Here is a 14995-nt window from a genome sequence, read left to right on the forward strand (position 1 = left end):
CTTTGTAGTCAAAGACTCAGCCTCTGGGGCTAGACGGGTCAGAGGTCAAGTCCCAGGGACTTGCGGGCTCTGTGACCTGGGCTGAGTCTCTGAGCCTCACCTGTGAAATGGGGATATGATGCCGTTCTCCTTGACAGTGGATTGAGAGAATGAGGTGAAGCACTTAGCGCCATGCCTGGTACACCCTAAGCCCTCTATAGGGGGGAGTTATTTTTGTGAACCCTCTAGAGCTGAAGGGACATTTAGAAGAGGAAGTACAGCACTGGGCATGGCCGGCTGCGGAAGTGCTGGCTGCTGCCCCCATCCCTCGTTGTGTGTGGCCCCAGGTTGTGGATGATGATGATGACGATGGAAAAACATGTGAGCACAGCTCTGTGACGGGCACTGTGCCTGCCACAGTGGATACAAGAGGGAACTGAACAGCAGGAAGGAGTACAGGCTCTTGAAGTTTGAAATCTGGCTCCATCCTTTCCTAGCAAGCAAGCCCTTATTACCTGTGCCTCAGTGGCCTCACCTGTAAAGTGGGGATAATAATAGAAACACCTCCATTAGCTTGTGACATGTACATGTACATGGGTTACTGCATGTACACCTGGCTAATAGTACCCCCCACCATGTCATTGTCTCATTGTCAGATTATATCATTGTCATCATTATTATTGCTGTTATTCAGCAAACACTCAGCCCAGCCAGGGAGCCAGCCAGAGAGCCAGCCAGAACCTGTCACTCCCCTGAAGAGGTTGTACCATGTGATCTGAGTCTGTGCAGGCTTTGCTATCACCCCCACTGTGGCTGGAACATTCTCACCACAGCCACCCAAGCACCCTCTTGCCAGCCTCAGAGGGCATGTGCCAGGCTCAAAGCCCAAAGGCCCCAGGCCTGCTGTCCCTGGCTGTGTGAGGTCACTAGTCACTCAATCTGGATTTCCCTCCCAGGTCTCGTCATCAGACACTCCAGGAAGGCCTTTGAAAATGTAGGAACCACCAGACGCTGCAGGCCTGTGCTGGAAATGTCCCCAGGCTTCCGCTCAGAGGCCGCACAGGCTCCAGATCATAATGCTGGGGTCCCCTCCTGGCCCCTGGTGCTGCTGAGCCTGCTTCCTGGTCTAGTAACAGAGGGCAGGAACTTTCCCTTCAAGGGCCCATATGAGGGTAAACGAGGTGTCCCAGGGGCTCCCAGAATAGTGCCGGGAACCCTCTTAAATTGCTTGCTTCCTTTCAGCCCACAGCTCCAGTCCACTTAGTATGGGGGACAGGTATACATTTTTTTAAAAGGATTTATTTATTTATTTGAGAGAGAAAACATGCATGAGCAGTAGGAGGGGCAGAGGGAGAGAATCTTTCAAGCAACCCCCTGCTGAGCCAGAGCCCCACACAGGGCTCAATCCCACGACCCTGAGATCATGACCTGAGTGGAAGCCAGGAGTCAGACACTTAACCGACTGAGTCCCCAGGCACCCCAAGAGGTATACATTACGAACAAGGGTACAAATCATGTATGAACCCTCCTGCCTCTGCTTTTTGCTGCTGTGCTGCCTGGAAAAGAAATTTGCCTCTGCAAAGCACTCCCTCAAAGCAAAGGATTCAACCCGCTGGCCCTAAGGAACTTCCCCAGTGTGGTGTGCTGCTTTGCATGGGACCAGCCACTGGGAATGCAGGGCCTCCTGCAGAGAAAGAGGAATGGGTGCAGCTGAGAGGACAAGAGGACGAGAGGACATGTGGAAGAAAGTCCAGACCTGGCAGCCCCTGGTGCCTTTATGCCCCCTGGCACTCAGGGTTGGGGCCCCAGAGCTGCTCCTCCACCCAGGGAACTGCTTGGTTCTGGCAGGACCCACGGAGATACCTAGTGGGTGGGTGCAGGCAGCCTGGGAGCTGCACCCCAAAAACCACCTGGCCACGGGGAATAGGGCAAGTGGACTACACAAGTCACATACCCTCCTTTCTCTCAGATTCCATTTTACTGGGGAAATGGCCCATTTAACATCCTGTGCAAAAACCGAGAAGCTGCCAGTGGCAGTGGCCAGAGCAGGGGTTCCATCTTGAGTTTGAGAGACCCTGGTCCTGCAAAGACCAGGGCACAAGGTCAAGCAAATTTGGAAAGGGGCTTACATATCCCTCACCTTAGTCTAGCGTGCCTCTGACGCCTTGACCTCAGAACCCCCTTCTCACAGGACGCCTCAGTGCTCCCTAAGAAGTACCTTCCTGTGACCTTGGGCAAAGGCTCAGCCTCTTGAGGGTCCCCTTGGCTTCCTTTGTGAGGCTGCCCCCCCTCCCACCTCACAGGACAAGGGACCGGCAGGACGGGGCCGCATTAGTCTCTGCTATCCCCACTGGCACAGCAACCCGACCACAGTTGGCCCTCTTGGTGAGAGACATGGGGATCTGAGGTCATGGAGTCTGGCTATGGACCCGAGCTTGATCCAAGCTGTCTTAACCATCACCTCTGAGATACTTGTGAGGTTTCTCACAAGGGGAACTGCTGGGAGGACATCACATCTTCCTCTGCAGTCACCACAGGTGTCTGGCTGACCTCTTCCGCAGCAGAAAGGGAGCTTGAGTCACGCAGGGGAGTGAGGCTGGCGGGGGTGTCATTAGACAAAGGCCTGCTTGGCCTGGCACTCTCAAATCCATGATCTCTTTTGGCCCCCTGGGCATGGTATGAGGTGGGTGGGTTGCCCACCCCATTTCACAGATGGAAACACTGAGGCTCAGAGGGTCAGGGTTCACCCAGCATCTCATGGTAGGTTTACAGCAAGGCTTTCTTCTCTCCTTCATTTAGAAATTCCCTAATGAGGTTTCCAGAACTAGTGAGCTTTCTATTGTGCCGTCTTCTGGTGTGTTGACAGCAACAACATTGGAATTTCTGGCTGGAGCCACCACATTTTGCTTTGTTTCAAGTAGCTAAACCTCAGCTCACAGGAAGGCTGTGAGATGCTGCGGTGAACTCCACTCTCGGGGTAAAGGGGTAACGGAGGGCAGGCAGGAAGGCATTTCTGTTTGAGTTTAGTTGACGTGTCAGTGTCTGAGGGAGGGCAGCCTGGGGCTGAGGCCTGGTGCAGGGGGTGGGGGCTTAGAACCAGGAGCTGGGTCAGTTGGGAGGGCAGCAGAGTGGAATAGATGGGAGAGGTGGGGTCCTGGGACCACAGCCTGGGAGGGAGCACTGGTGAGGGGCAGTGTTCCCAGCTCCAGCAGGCCCACACTCCCCTTCAGTGAGCAGATATTCCCATTGCACGTTAAATAAAGGGCCCCAAACCAACCAGAGCTCTAGAGGGGGTGGCACCTATCAGCCTACCCCAAGGATCAAAGATGCCAACCATGGGCCTGACGCTGAGGTCAGAGCCAGTGGTGGATGTAAGCCGCACCTTCCCGCAGTGCCTCCTTTGAGCACGGTGCCTCCCCCGAACCCCAGAGCAGTGTCCCAGGACAGATGCCCTTCCCTTTGCACAGTGAGCTCCCTGCCTTCGTGGCAGGAAACCTCCACCTGGGGTGATGACACCTGCATTAGGGATAGCCCGTCTATCCTGGGGCCCACCCTCAATTTCCCTTCCTACTCTGCTACCCCAGAGTTCCAGGTGGTGTACACAGATTAGCCTCCCTCTTGTGCTCCTGCTTCAGAATCCCAGGAGGGTCCTTGAAGGTCACCTAGAACATCACAATCCAGAGTGCTCCAGGGACCAGCAGCATGTTAGACATGCAGGGCCCGCCCCAGCCCTGATGAATCAGAATCTACGTCTCTACAAAATGCCCTGGTGTCTCACAGGCACGCTGAGGTTGGAGGTGCTCAGGACAGGGGGTGCATCCATCCCATGGAGTAAACAGGGCCTTGTTTCTTCCTCCTTTTCTTCCCAGCACGGCTGGTTCCTGGACCTGGCCACATGGGCGGGCACTGGGGTACTGGGCTGGCTGGGCCACTGAGCAAGGGGACCGCTGGGGGACTTAGTCCAGACCTGCAGCCTTCTTGAAGTCCTGGTCCCTTGAAGCCCTCAAGCCACAACCTTCTGGCGCTGAGCCAGGTGGCCACTCTCGTCTCCCATGTCAGAGGCACTCCCTGCATCTGCCCCCATGGGGAGGAGTCAGAGCTGCCACTGCCACCCTTGGAGACAAGTTGATGTCATTAGTAAGAAGAAATGGAAGGGAACCTTTCTTGGCAGCTACCAGGCCTAGCCAGGGAGGTACCTGTCTGAGAGCCTGGGAGACCTAGATGGATGGTCAGGAAAAGACCCTGGAGTCTCACCCCCTTCCAACCAAAATCTCCTCCTCAACCTGAAGTTGGACCCCCTCACCCTGCACTTCCCCTCCTCCTGGGTGTCTGCCCAGGGATGGCCTTCACTGTCCCCACAATGGGCCTGCAATCTCCCTCCCTGTACCTCATGCCCACCTCAAATCAAGCCAGTCCTGCCATACATAGGCTGTTAAGTTTTCCCTGGCCCCTCTTTCCTTCTCCCTCGAAGTCCTGGGTCCTCACAGCCTCCTCCTCTGGACTGCCATGTCCTTGTCCCCAGTCTCCCATCTCTGCCCACCATGTGCTCTGGGCTCAGGCAATTCCCAGACCTGATTCATGAGGCCCCTCCTAAAACCCCACCCACCAGAGGGGAAAGTCCACCGAGTCCCCCACATTTAGTGTCCCCCTGCCCTCCAGCCACATGTGGCAGCTGGCGGTTCCCAAGCCCTTCAGCCTCCGCCAGGGCCTGGCCTTGTCTGCTCTGTCCCTCCGCCCCCCAGCCCATGCCCCCATGGCTGTGTTCAGTCCTGTGGTCTTGTAGAGTCCCATAAAACTACCACCCCTTTCCAGGGCCCCATGGCATCCCCCACACCTTCTAGGCCCTCTGTCTTCTTCTCAGGGCTCCCTCCCACTGGGGGTTTGGATGGCACCTTCTAGGGGGTTGTATTATCTATCCTCACAATCCTGGGAGTAATTTTTTTAAGAATAAAAGATTTCACTGGCTTTTTCCCCACTGATTTAAAAGTGATCCAACCCATTTTGTAAATTTACCCAATTAGAAATGTAAAAAGAAGCGGTAGAAGGACTGGCCTTACAGGCACACAGAGATCACCTGTCCCAACAGGTTTGTGCCCGGCTCCCAGGTACAGTCTGCCTCCCAAATCGCTGACTTTATCTAGAGTTTGCTCTGAGCCAGGTTCCAGGCTAAGTCCCCACGTCTTTCCCTTTAAATCCTAACACTCCAAGAGGCAGAGGCTATGGATCAGAGAAGTTGAGTACAAGGATCCCGGGTCACACAACTGGGAAGTGGAGGAAGTGGGATTCCAGCCCAGCTCCACCTGCAGAGTCTAGGAGTGATATTTTCCTGCCCCTGAGCATGTGGCAGTGTTGACAGCCATCTACACCCTTTTATGCTGTTCCCTAGGCTATTTTTACTTCACTCAAAAATACAGCGAGACATCTGTCCTCTCCCTACGAGCTTCCTGGGAACTTGTGTGGCTCCCCACGGGGCAGAATCTGGCTAAGAAGTGCAGGAAATGTTTGCTGCAGGAATGGACATGGAGGGGATCCCTGGGTGGCCCAGTGATTTGGCCCCTGCCTTCCACCCAGGGTATGATCCTGGAGCCCCGGGATAGAGTCCCACGTCGGGCTCCCTGCATGGGGCCTGCTTCTCCCTCTGCCTGTGTCTGCCTCTCTGTGTGTGTCTCTCATGAATGAATAAATAAAAAATCATAAAAAAAAAAAAAAAAAAGGAATGGACCTGGAGAAATGGATGGATAGGCCAGTCTACCTCACAGACCACCCAGGCTTCTGTCCCTTTCATTCCTATTGAGGCATCAAACAAAGCCCTCTTGGGTAGCCTAAGGGATTGTGGTCAGCAGCAATGCAGGCTGTGAGTGAGGGGCCTGCGTGGTGACACTGGGACATGCTGGGGGTCTCTCATTAAGGAAGGCTTTTCCAGCCCAGGACAGTGGCCTGGGTACCATGTGACAGGCCCTTCGTGATGCCTGGCCACCCCGGCCAGGGATGCCCTGATGGGCACAGCCCTCTGTGGTGCACTGCACGCCTTGGCTCTCAAAACCAGGCTCCCACCAGCTTTTACACCTGCAGCCCCTTGAGGAGGCTTTGAGACCAGGAACCAAGGGAAATGGCTTAAAGGTATTCTTTCTCCTAACGTGCCAGCCCAAGGTAGGGCAGCTCCAGAACTGTTTCCGCCTGCAGGCCCCAGCCCGCTCCCCTCCAGCTTCCCCGCGCAAACCCACAGGGCAGGGGGGTGCCCCCCCCCCAGAGCGCTGCCGAGGGCGGCCCTCCCTCCGCACCCTACCAGCGGGGAGCAACTCTCAGAAGCCCCTTGCGGATGTCTCCTCACGCCTCATTGGCCAGAAATGTGCAACACGCTTTAGCCTGAGCCAATCACCGGCCAGGGGCACGAGTCACCTGACTGGCTTGGTCCAATCAGGACTCGCGCCCTGGGGTTGAGGTGGCCCGAGGCACCTGGCCCAGCAGGAGGTGGGCGCCTCAGCTACGTCAGGGTGCCCCCCCGCGGAGGGAGGGGAGGGGCAGCGTAGGGTGACCAGCGGCATCCCTTCCGTCCTTGTCCTTCTTCCTTGACTTCATAGAAGCGAGGAAGTGGAAGGCTCAGAGGGGTTGAGTAATTCTCCAGGGACCCCAAGTCGTTTATTTACCTGGTCCTTGGTGAAGCCGGGCTGGACGGGGACACTTGCCCCCCAGCTCTCTACTCACATCTCTCGCTCTGTGGGGTTTTCTTCTCTCCCTCCACAGACGTCCTTGGGGAAACATTGCAATCATACAGGCTCCGGAGCTGGAACAGACCTCCACTATTAATGTCATTTAATGCCTTCATTTCCCATTTGCAGAAACTGAGGCCCAGAGAGGGAAGGGTCTCCCCAGGACTCCTCAGTGAAGTCACCGATGGTGGAACCGGATTGGACTGAGGCTAGGGAAGCACAGCGTCCCTGAGACTCACGAAGGGGCTTGAGAGCCTGCTGCACTTTACCACCTTGGTTCCTGCTGCAAGGCAGCCCCTGCAGCCCCCCTGCAGGCTGGGAGGCTCATCCCCACCTTTCTCTTTATGCACTTTTTTCATGGAACGCTTCCTAGCACTCTACAATCTAGTGTCCTCTACTCAGCCATAGTCTCATTTGATTGTCACAACAGTCCTGTGAACTGGCCCAGAATACATTATAATGGGGGAAACTGAAGCCCAGAGAGGTAGCATGACTTACCCAGGGTCACACTGTGAGTGCCGCAGGAGCCCAGGCAGAGCCGGCTTTGTTGGCATGCCGTACACTCACATGGCATTTGATGTTCTGTGGTCACCACCTGGAAATTGGGAATAACTTTTGAACAAGGGGTCCAGCTTTTCCATTTTGCACTGGGCGCCACTAGGCTGACCCTGAGCCCCAGCACCTTCCTGTGCACCTGTGGCCAGTCTGATGATGCCATGGGACTGCTCCTCACAGGCCACAGGTGGTCCGGGCTGCAGGGAGTGGCGGCACCCACTCTGGAACCCCTCTTTCACACTTGTCTCCAGCTGGTTGTGCAGAAGCTCCCACCTGGCTTCCCTCCCCTCTCCTCTTGAGAATTAATGGAGAAGGCCAGTGGCTGCCTTCCCCTCCACTTCGGTGCCCTTGGTCCCTCGGGGCTGGGGGCGGGGGCTCCAGAATACAGGGCTGCATTGTGTGCCCTGACGTCAGGCAGCTGGGCTGCCTAGGAAAGTGGATAAACAAGCAGCTCAGAGCACGTAGCCCGGAGGCCCCAGGGAAGGGCTGGAGCCCTTGGGCTGGCAGTGGAGGGGCTGGGGAGCCAGCAGGGTGTTGGGTGCCACCCTTACCTGCTGCAGCCTCTGGATCTTCTGCTGTAATATGGAATGGGCCAGCTTTTTCACAGCACCTGGGTAGATGGGGAAGAGTGAGACTGTGAAGTGCTCGGCACAGCACCTGCCACCTAGTCAGTGCTCAGCTGTGGGCTCTACTGCGGCTGGTACTGCTCCCTTTCCTGCCCTCGCATCTGCTATCCCAGCCTCGGGCAGCCGCCTCTTCTTCAGACCCTGTGCCTTCTCTCTCCGACTTCCTGACTTGCGGACATCTCCCCTTCCTACATGTCCTCCCCACATTGCTTTCAGCCACCCAGACCACTCCTCTCCGGTGGGATCCTTCTCTCCTTCCCCTGCCTCTGCTGCCTGCCATGCCCTCCCCACCATCCCCCTTCCAGCACCAGACTGTGCTCCCATTCCATGTTCCATACTCCAGTGTCCCCCAGGCATCCCTGTGACTAAGCTTAGGGCCTCCTGCCTGACCACCTGTGCAGGGCTCCCAGCTCCAGTGCCTGCCTCATCCCTTCCAGGGGGACCCCACCCTAGAGCACTCAGAAGGCAGTCTAGGCTTGAGCTCCGGGCGGAACTTTCATTGGTGGTTGGGGCGCAGCGGAGGACAGCACAGCACTGAACAGCTCCCACCAGCACTGAGCGCTGCCCTTCTGGAAAGCCCTCCCAGCCCTGTTGAGGGAGCCTGGAGAACCTGTGGCTCTAGCTTGTAGGTGCCCCCTCCCTCTGTTCTTCTATTGCTGCTGCTGTTTTTATGCTGGGGAATTTCAACTCCTCCCTTCCCTGGGCCAGCCCTGGTGCCCCCTTGGCAGGTACAGAAACCTTCAGGAGCCCAGCCCAGCCCCATTTCTGCCCGGGGTAGCAGGACTTCACGCTTGGATGCCCGCAGGCTGGGGAAGCAAAGCTGCTTGGCTCCGGCAGGGGACAGGGCCGGGGGGGAGGGGCAGGAGAATGTGGGGTTTGGGGTTACCGTGATGAACTGGAAAGCAGGGCACTTGTCTGTCTAAAAAGCATGCTCACCTTAGCTGCCGCGCATTGTAGTGGTGGGGGAGCATGGGACCAGGGGTGCTAAATCGGATTTTCCCAGAAAAGTCATCCCAGTTTGTGCCTAGTTTCCTCAAGTTAAAACTTTTTTGATCTTCCATACAGTAAAATTGACTTTTTAAACAAAACATTTGCCCAGATTCCCATAAGCACCACTACATCAGGGATCAGGGTACAGAACAGCTTAGCCCCAAATTCCCTTGGGCGGCCTCTGCGTGCACACTTCCCCTCCTTCCCGGTAACCTCTGATCTGTTCTCTGTGCTATAGCTTTGCCTTTTCCCCATCAGTCGAATCATAGCTGGTAACCTTTTGAGACCAGCTTCTTTGACGCAGCATCATGCGTGTGAGATCCACCCAGGTGGGCATATCAACAATTCTTTTTATTATAGAACAGTCAGTGTATCCATGCACCTGCTGGAGGACGTTTGAGAGGTTTCCAATTTTTGGCAATTCTGTATGATGCTGTTCCAGACATTTGTTTACAGTTTCTTTGTGTGAATATGCTTTTATTTCTCTAGGATAAGGAAGGATAAGGAAATTCTCTTCTATTCAATTTTACTGGGCATTTTTACCACAAATGGATGTTCAGTTTTGTATTACTGAAGTGATTAGTGGGGTTTTTTTCTTAAGGTATAGTTGACACACAATGTAACATTAGTTTCAGGTGTACAACATAGTGATTCCACAAGTCTAGACATTATGCTGTGCTCACCACAAGTGTGGCTACTGCCTGTCACTATGCAACACTATTACAGTATCACTGACTATATTCCCTGTGCTGTGCCTTTCATCCCTGTGACTTATTCATTCCATAACTGGAAGCCTATATCTTCCATTCCCCTTCACCTATTCTGCCCACACCCCCTTCCCCATCCCCTCTGGAAACTATTAGTTTGCTCTCTGCATTTATGGGTCTATTTCTGCTTTATGTTTTTTTGTTTTGTGTTTTAGATTCAACATATAAGTGAAATCATACAGTCTGTCTCTCTCTGTCTTATTTCACTTAGCACAATACCCTCTAGGTCTCTGTTGTCACAAATGGCAAAATCTCATTCTTTTTTATGGCTCAGTAATATTCCATTGTGTGTATATATAGCACATCTTCTTTGTCCATTCATCTATCAGTGGACACTTGGGTTGCTTGCATATCTTGGCTACTGTAAATAATGCTTCAGTAAACATAGATGCTTCAATAAACACTGCCTTTTCAGATTAGTGTTTTTGTTTTCTTTGGGTAAATACCCAGTAGTGGAATTACTGGATCATATGATAATTCCATTTTTAATTTTTTGAGCAGCCTCCACACTGTTTTCCACAGTGGCTGCACCAATTTACATTCCCACCAGCAGTGTACAAGGGTTCCTTTTTCTCCACCTCCTCACCAACACTCGTTATTTCCTGTCTTGTTTATTTTAGCCATTCTGACAGGTGTGAGGTGATAGCTCATTGTGGTATTGATTTGCTCATTTTCCCAATGATGAGTGATGTTAAGCATCTTTTCATGTGTTTGTTTGCCACTTGTCTTCTTTGGGGAAATGTCTATTCAGGTCCTCTGCCCATTTTAATTAGATTATTTGGTTTTGGGGTATTGCCTTGTATAAGTTCTTCAGATGTTTTGGATATTAACCCCTTATCAGATATATCACTTGTGAATACCTTCTCCCATTCAGTAGGTTGCCTTTTCGTTTTGTTAATGGTTTCCTTTGCTGCACAGAAGCTTTATATTTTGATGCAGTCCAAAAAGTTTATTTTTGCTTTTGTTTCCCTTGCCTCAGAGGCTGTCTTTTCCTCATTGCATATTCTTGCCTCCATATAGGCATGACTCACTATTCTATTCCATTGATCTATGAGTCTTTTTGTGCCAGTACCATCCTGTTTTGAATACTACTGTTTTGTAGTACATCTTGAAATGTGGAATTCTGATACCTCCAGCTTTATTCTTCTTTCTCAAAAATCGCTTTGGCTATTTGGGGTCTTTTGTGGTTCCATATACCTTCTAGTGTTATTTGTTCTAGTTCTGTGAAAATGCTGTTGGTATTTTGAAAGCGATTGCACTGAATCTGTAGAATGAGTAGTATGGACATTTTAATAATACCACTTCTTCTCATCTGTGAACATGGAATGTCTTTCCATTTGTGTCATCTTCAATATCTTTCATCAGTGTTTTATAGTTTTCAGAGTATAGTTCTTTCACCTGCTTGGTTAAGTTTATTCCCAGATATTTTATTCCTTTTGGTGTAATTATAAATGGAATTGTTTTCTTAATTTCTCTTTCTGCTACTTTGGTGTTTGTTTGTTTAAATATTTGATTTATTTATTTGAAGGAGAGAAAGAGTGAGGAAGAGTGTGGGGCAGAGAGAGAGGGAGAAGCAGCTCCCCGCTGAGCCGGGAACTTGACGAGGGGCTCGATCCCAGGACCCCGAGAACATGACCTGAGCCCAAGGCAGACGCTTAACCAACGGAGCCCCTGTTACTTTGTTATTAGTGTACAGAAATACTACTGATCTAGGTAATTTGTATCCTACAACTTTACTGAATTCATTTATTAGTTCTAATAGTTTTTCTGGTGGAATCTTTGGGGGTTTTTAATGGATAATATCATGTCATATGCAAATCGTGACAGTTTAACTTCTTTACCAATATAGATGCCTTTTATTTCATTTTCTTGGATGGTTGCTATGGCGAGGACTTCCAGTACTATGTTGAATAAGACTGGTGAGAGTGTGTGTGCATCCTTATCTTGTTCCTGATCTTAGAGGAAAAGCTCTCACTTTCTCACCATTGAGTGTGATGTTAGCTGTGGGTTTTTTCAATATATGCCCTTTATTATGTAGAAGTATGTTCCCTCTAATCTGTGGGGTTTTTTTTCCTTCAGTCATCTTCAGATCACTCCAATTGGTTTTCAAGTGTTGAATGAGCTTTTGTGGCTAAACTCCACATGTGATGACTGTGTTGTATTATTCATGAATATATATATGTATACATATACCTATATTTGTTTCCCAATATTTTGTTTAGGATTATTGCATCTATGTTCATACAGGATATTGGTCTGTAGTGTTCTTTTTTTTTTTTAAGATTTTATTTATTTATTCATGAGAGACACACAGAGAGAGGCAGAGACAAAGGCAGAGGGAGAAGAAGGCTCCCTGCAGGGAGCCTGATGCAGAACTCGGTCCCAGAACCCTGTGATCAGACCCTGAGCCAAAGGCAGACGCTCAACCTCTGAGCCACCCAGGCATCCCTGTAGTGTTCTTTTCTTATCCGGGTATGTCCCACTATTTGCACATTACAACACTTTACTTTTACAAAAGACCTACATCAGTACCCATTTTTCCTAACTGAAAGAAATCCAAAGAGGATTTCCACTTTCAAGAGAAAAAAGCAAGGGGAGCCTGGGTACCTCAGTTGGTTGAGTGTTGAACTCTTGGTTGCAGTTCAGGTCATGATCTCAGGGTCCTAAGATCAAGCACTGCATCAGGCTCCATGCTCAGTGGGGAGTCTGCTTAAGATTCTCTTTCCCTCTCCCTCTGTCCCTCCCCTCCCCCTGCTCTCTCTCGCTCTCTCTCAAATAAATAAATACATCTTTAAAAAAGAGAGAGAGGGCAGCCCGGGGGGCTCCGGTTTAGCGCCGCCTTCGGTCCAGGTCGTGATCCTGGAGACCTGGGATTGAGTCCCATGTCGGGCTTCCTGCATGGAGCCTGCATCTCCCTCTGCCTGTGTCTCTGCCTCTTTCTCTCTCTCTGTCTCTCTCTCTCTCTGTCTCTCTCATAAATAAATAAATAAAAATCTTTAAAAAAAATAAAAAAGAGAGAGAGAAAAGGCAAAAAGCAAAATCCCATTCAGTTTGTTTTGCAGCAGACTGTTACAGAGGCAGCATGCACCCCAGGTGGCAAGAGTAGCCCCACCAAGCTCCATTCCTAGGAACTATAGTCAGCATCTCAGCACGAGCTGCCAGAGCTTCGAACTGTGTCTTTGAGCACCTGTTCTTTATCTTGATTTATTTTGCATATTGGTTAGCAGGATGTGTCCCTAAGGTATCAGAAAAGCTTAAGAGATTTTTTTTAGATTTTGAGATTCCCAAGGTCTGGGAATGCTCAAAAAAAAATTTTCGGTATAAATTAATGGTAATTGCTGCTTCTTTACAGCATTTCAGCTTATTATAGGAATGCTCTATTTTTGGAAGGTGGGGAAAACCTGTACTGCTTTTGCCTGCTTTTAGTATCAGGGTGATGCTGGCCTCATTAAATGAGTTGAGAAGCATGCTCCCTCCTCTTCTCTTTTCTGGAAGCAATTGTGTAGAATTTATGTGTTTGTTCTTAAACATTTGGTGAAATTATTTGGATCTGAATTTTTCTTCTATGGAACTATTTAAACTATGAAATTAATTTATTTAATAGTTAAGGCATTATTCAGATGATCTCATTCGTCTTCTGTGAATTTTGATAGTCTGTGTCTTTCAAAGCACTGAGCCATTTCATCTGAGTTGTAGAAATTGTGTACAGCAATGTTCATAGTGTTTCCTTATTAACCTTTTTTGAAAAGACCTTTTAAAGCAGTTTTAAGCTGACAGCAAAATTGTGAGGGAGGTACAGGATTTCTCATATACTCCCTGCCCCCACACATGTGTAGCCTCCCCCATCATCAGGTTCACTTACTAGAATGGCACTTTTTTTTTATTTTTTATTTTTTATTTTTTTTTGGCACTTTTTTTTTTAAAACAAGGGTGAATCTATACTGATACATCATAATCACCCAATGTCTATAGTTTACATTAGGCTTCACTCTCGGTGTATGTTCTGTGGGTTCGCACAAATATATAATGACATATGTTCCTTATATATACAGAGTGTTTTTAGTGCCCTAAAAATCCTCTGTGCATATTAACCTCTTAAGTCTGTAGAATTAGTGATATCTGCTTTCATTTCTGATATTTGTGATTTGTATCTTCTCCCCCCACTTTTTTTTTTGTCAGTTTGGCTACAGATACATCAATTTAAGCTTTTCAAAGAACCAGATTTCGGTGTCATTGATTTTTCTCTGCTGTATTTCTGTTTTCAATTTTCAAATTTCCTCTCTTAGTAATTTCTTTCCTTCCTCTTGCTTTGGGTTTGAATTTTATGTTGTATTTTTATTTCATTTGGTTTCAAATATTTTTAATTTCCTTTGAGACTTCCTCTTTGACTCATGGATTATTTAGACATGTCATTGAATTTCTAAGCATTTGGGAGGTTTTCAGATATCTCTCTGTTATTGATTTTTAGTTTAATTCCAGTATGGTCAGAGCTCATAGTTTGTGTGATTTCAGTTGTTTTGAATTTGTTTTGTTTAAAGGATATAACCTATCCTAGGATAGAATCCATATTGGTGAATGTTCTGTGTGCACAGAAAGAATGTGTGTTCTTCTGTAACTGAGTGTGAATTCTATAAATGTCAATTTATAAGTGAAGCTAATAGTGTTGCCCAAATCTTTTATACCCTTATTGTTTTTCCATCTAACTAGTTTTATCAATCACTGAAGAAAAGTGTTAAGGTCTCCAATGGTAATTGTCAATTTGTCTATTTCCCCTTTCTGTTTAAGTCTATTGTTAGGTATGTGCACATTTTGGATTGTTATAGCTTCTTAGTGAGTCAAACTTTTATGCAGTGTTCCTCTTCATCTTTGGTCACTTTCCTTGTTGAGATTAGAGTACTTTTATCATTCTATCTTAAGGCTACTAACCATTTTTTCTGTCATCTCCATTCTGCTATTGATCCTACCCAGTGAATTTGTAATGCTTCAGTTACCGTATTTTTCCATTCTAAAATTTCCATTCAGGGGGATCCCTGGGTGGCGCAGCAGTTTAGCGCCTGCCTTTGGCCCAGGGCGCGATCCTGGAGACCCGGGATCGAATCCCACGTCGGGCTCCCAGTGCATGGAGCCTGCTTCTCCCTCTGCCTATGTCTCTGCCTCTCTCTCTGTGTGTGTGTGACTATCATAAATAAATAAAAATTTTTAAAAAATCTAAAAAAAAATAAAATTTCCATTCAGTTCTTTTTTATAGCTTCTACCTTTCTGCTGAGAATTCCTATATTTCCATTTATTCAAGAGTGTTCACCTTTCCTTTATGGAACATAGTTAACTGCTTTAAAGTCTTTGTCTCCTGGGGAGCCTGGGTGGCTCA

At 49.1% G+C, this 14995-nt stretch overlaps 1 protein-coding gene across 1 annotated transcript in view; it reads left to right on the forward strand.

Moving 5' to 3' along the window:
- The window catches only part of RAB11FIP4 (RAB11 family interacting protein 4), a 117024-nt gene that overhangs the window by 15290 nt on the left and 86739 nt on the right, over positions 1 to 14995 (forward strand). The window lies entirely within an intron of this gene.

Source organism: Vulpes lagopus, chromosome 12, assembly GCF_018345385.1.
Source record: "Vulpes lagopus strain Blue_001 chromosome 12, ASM1834538v1, whole genome shotgun sequence".
NCBI classification, from domain to species: Eukaryota; Metazoa; Chordata; class Mammalia; order Carnivora; family Canidae; genus Vulpes; species Vulpes lagopus.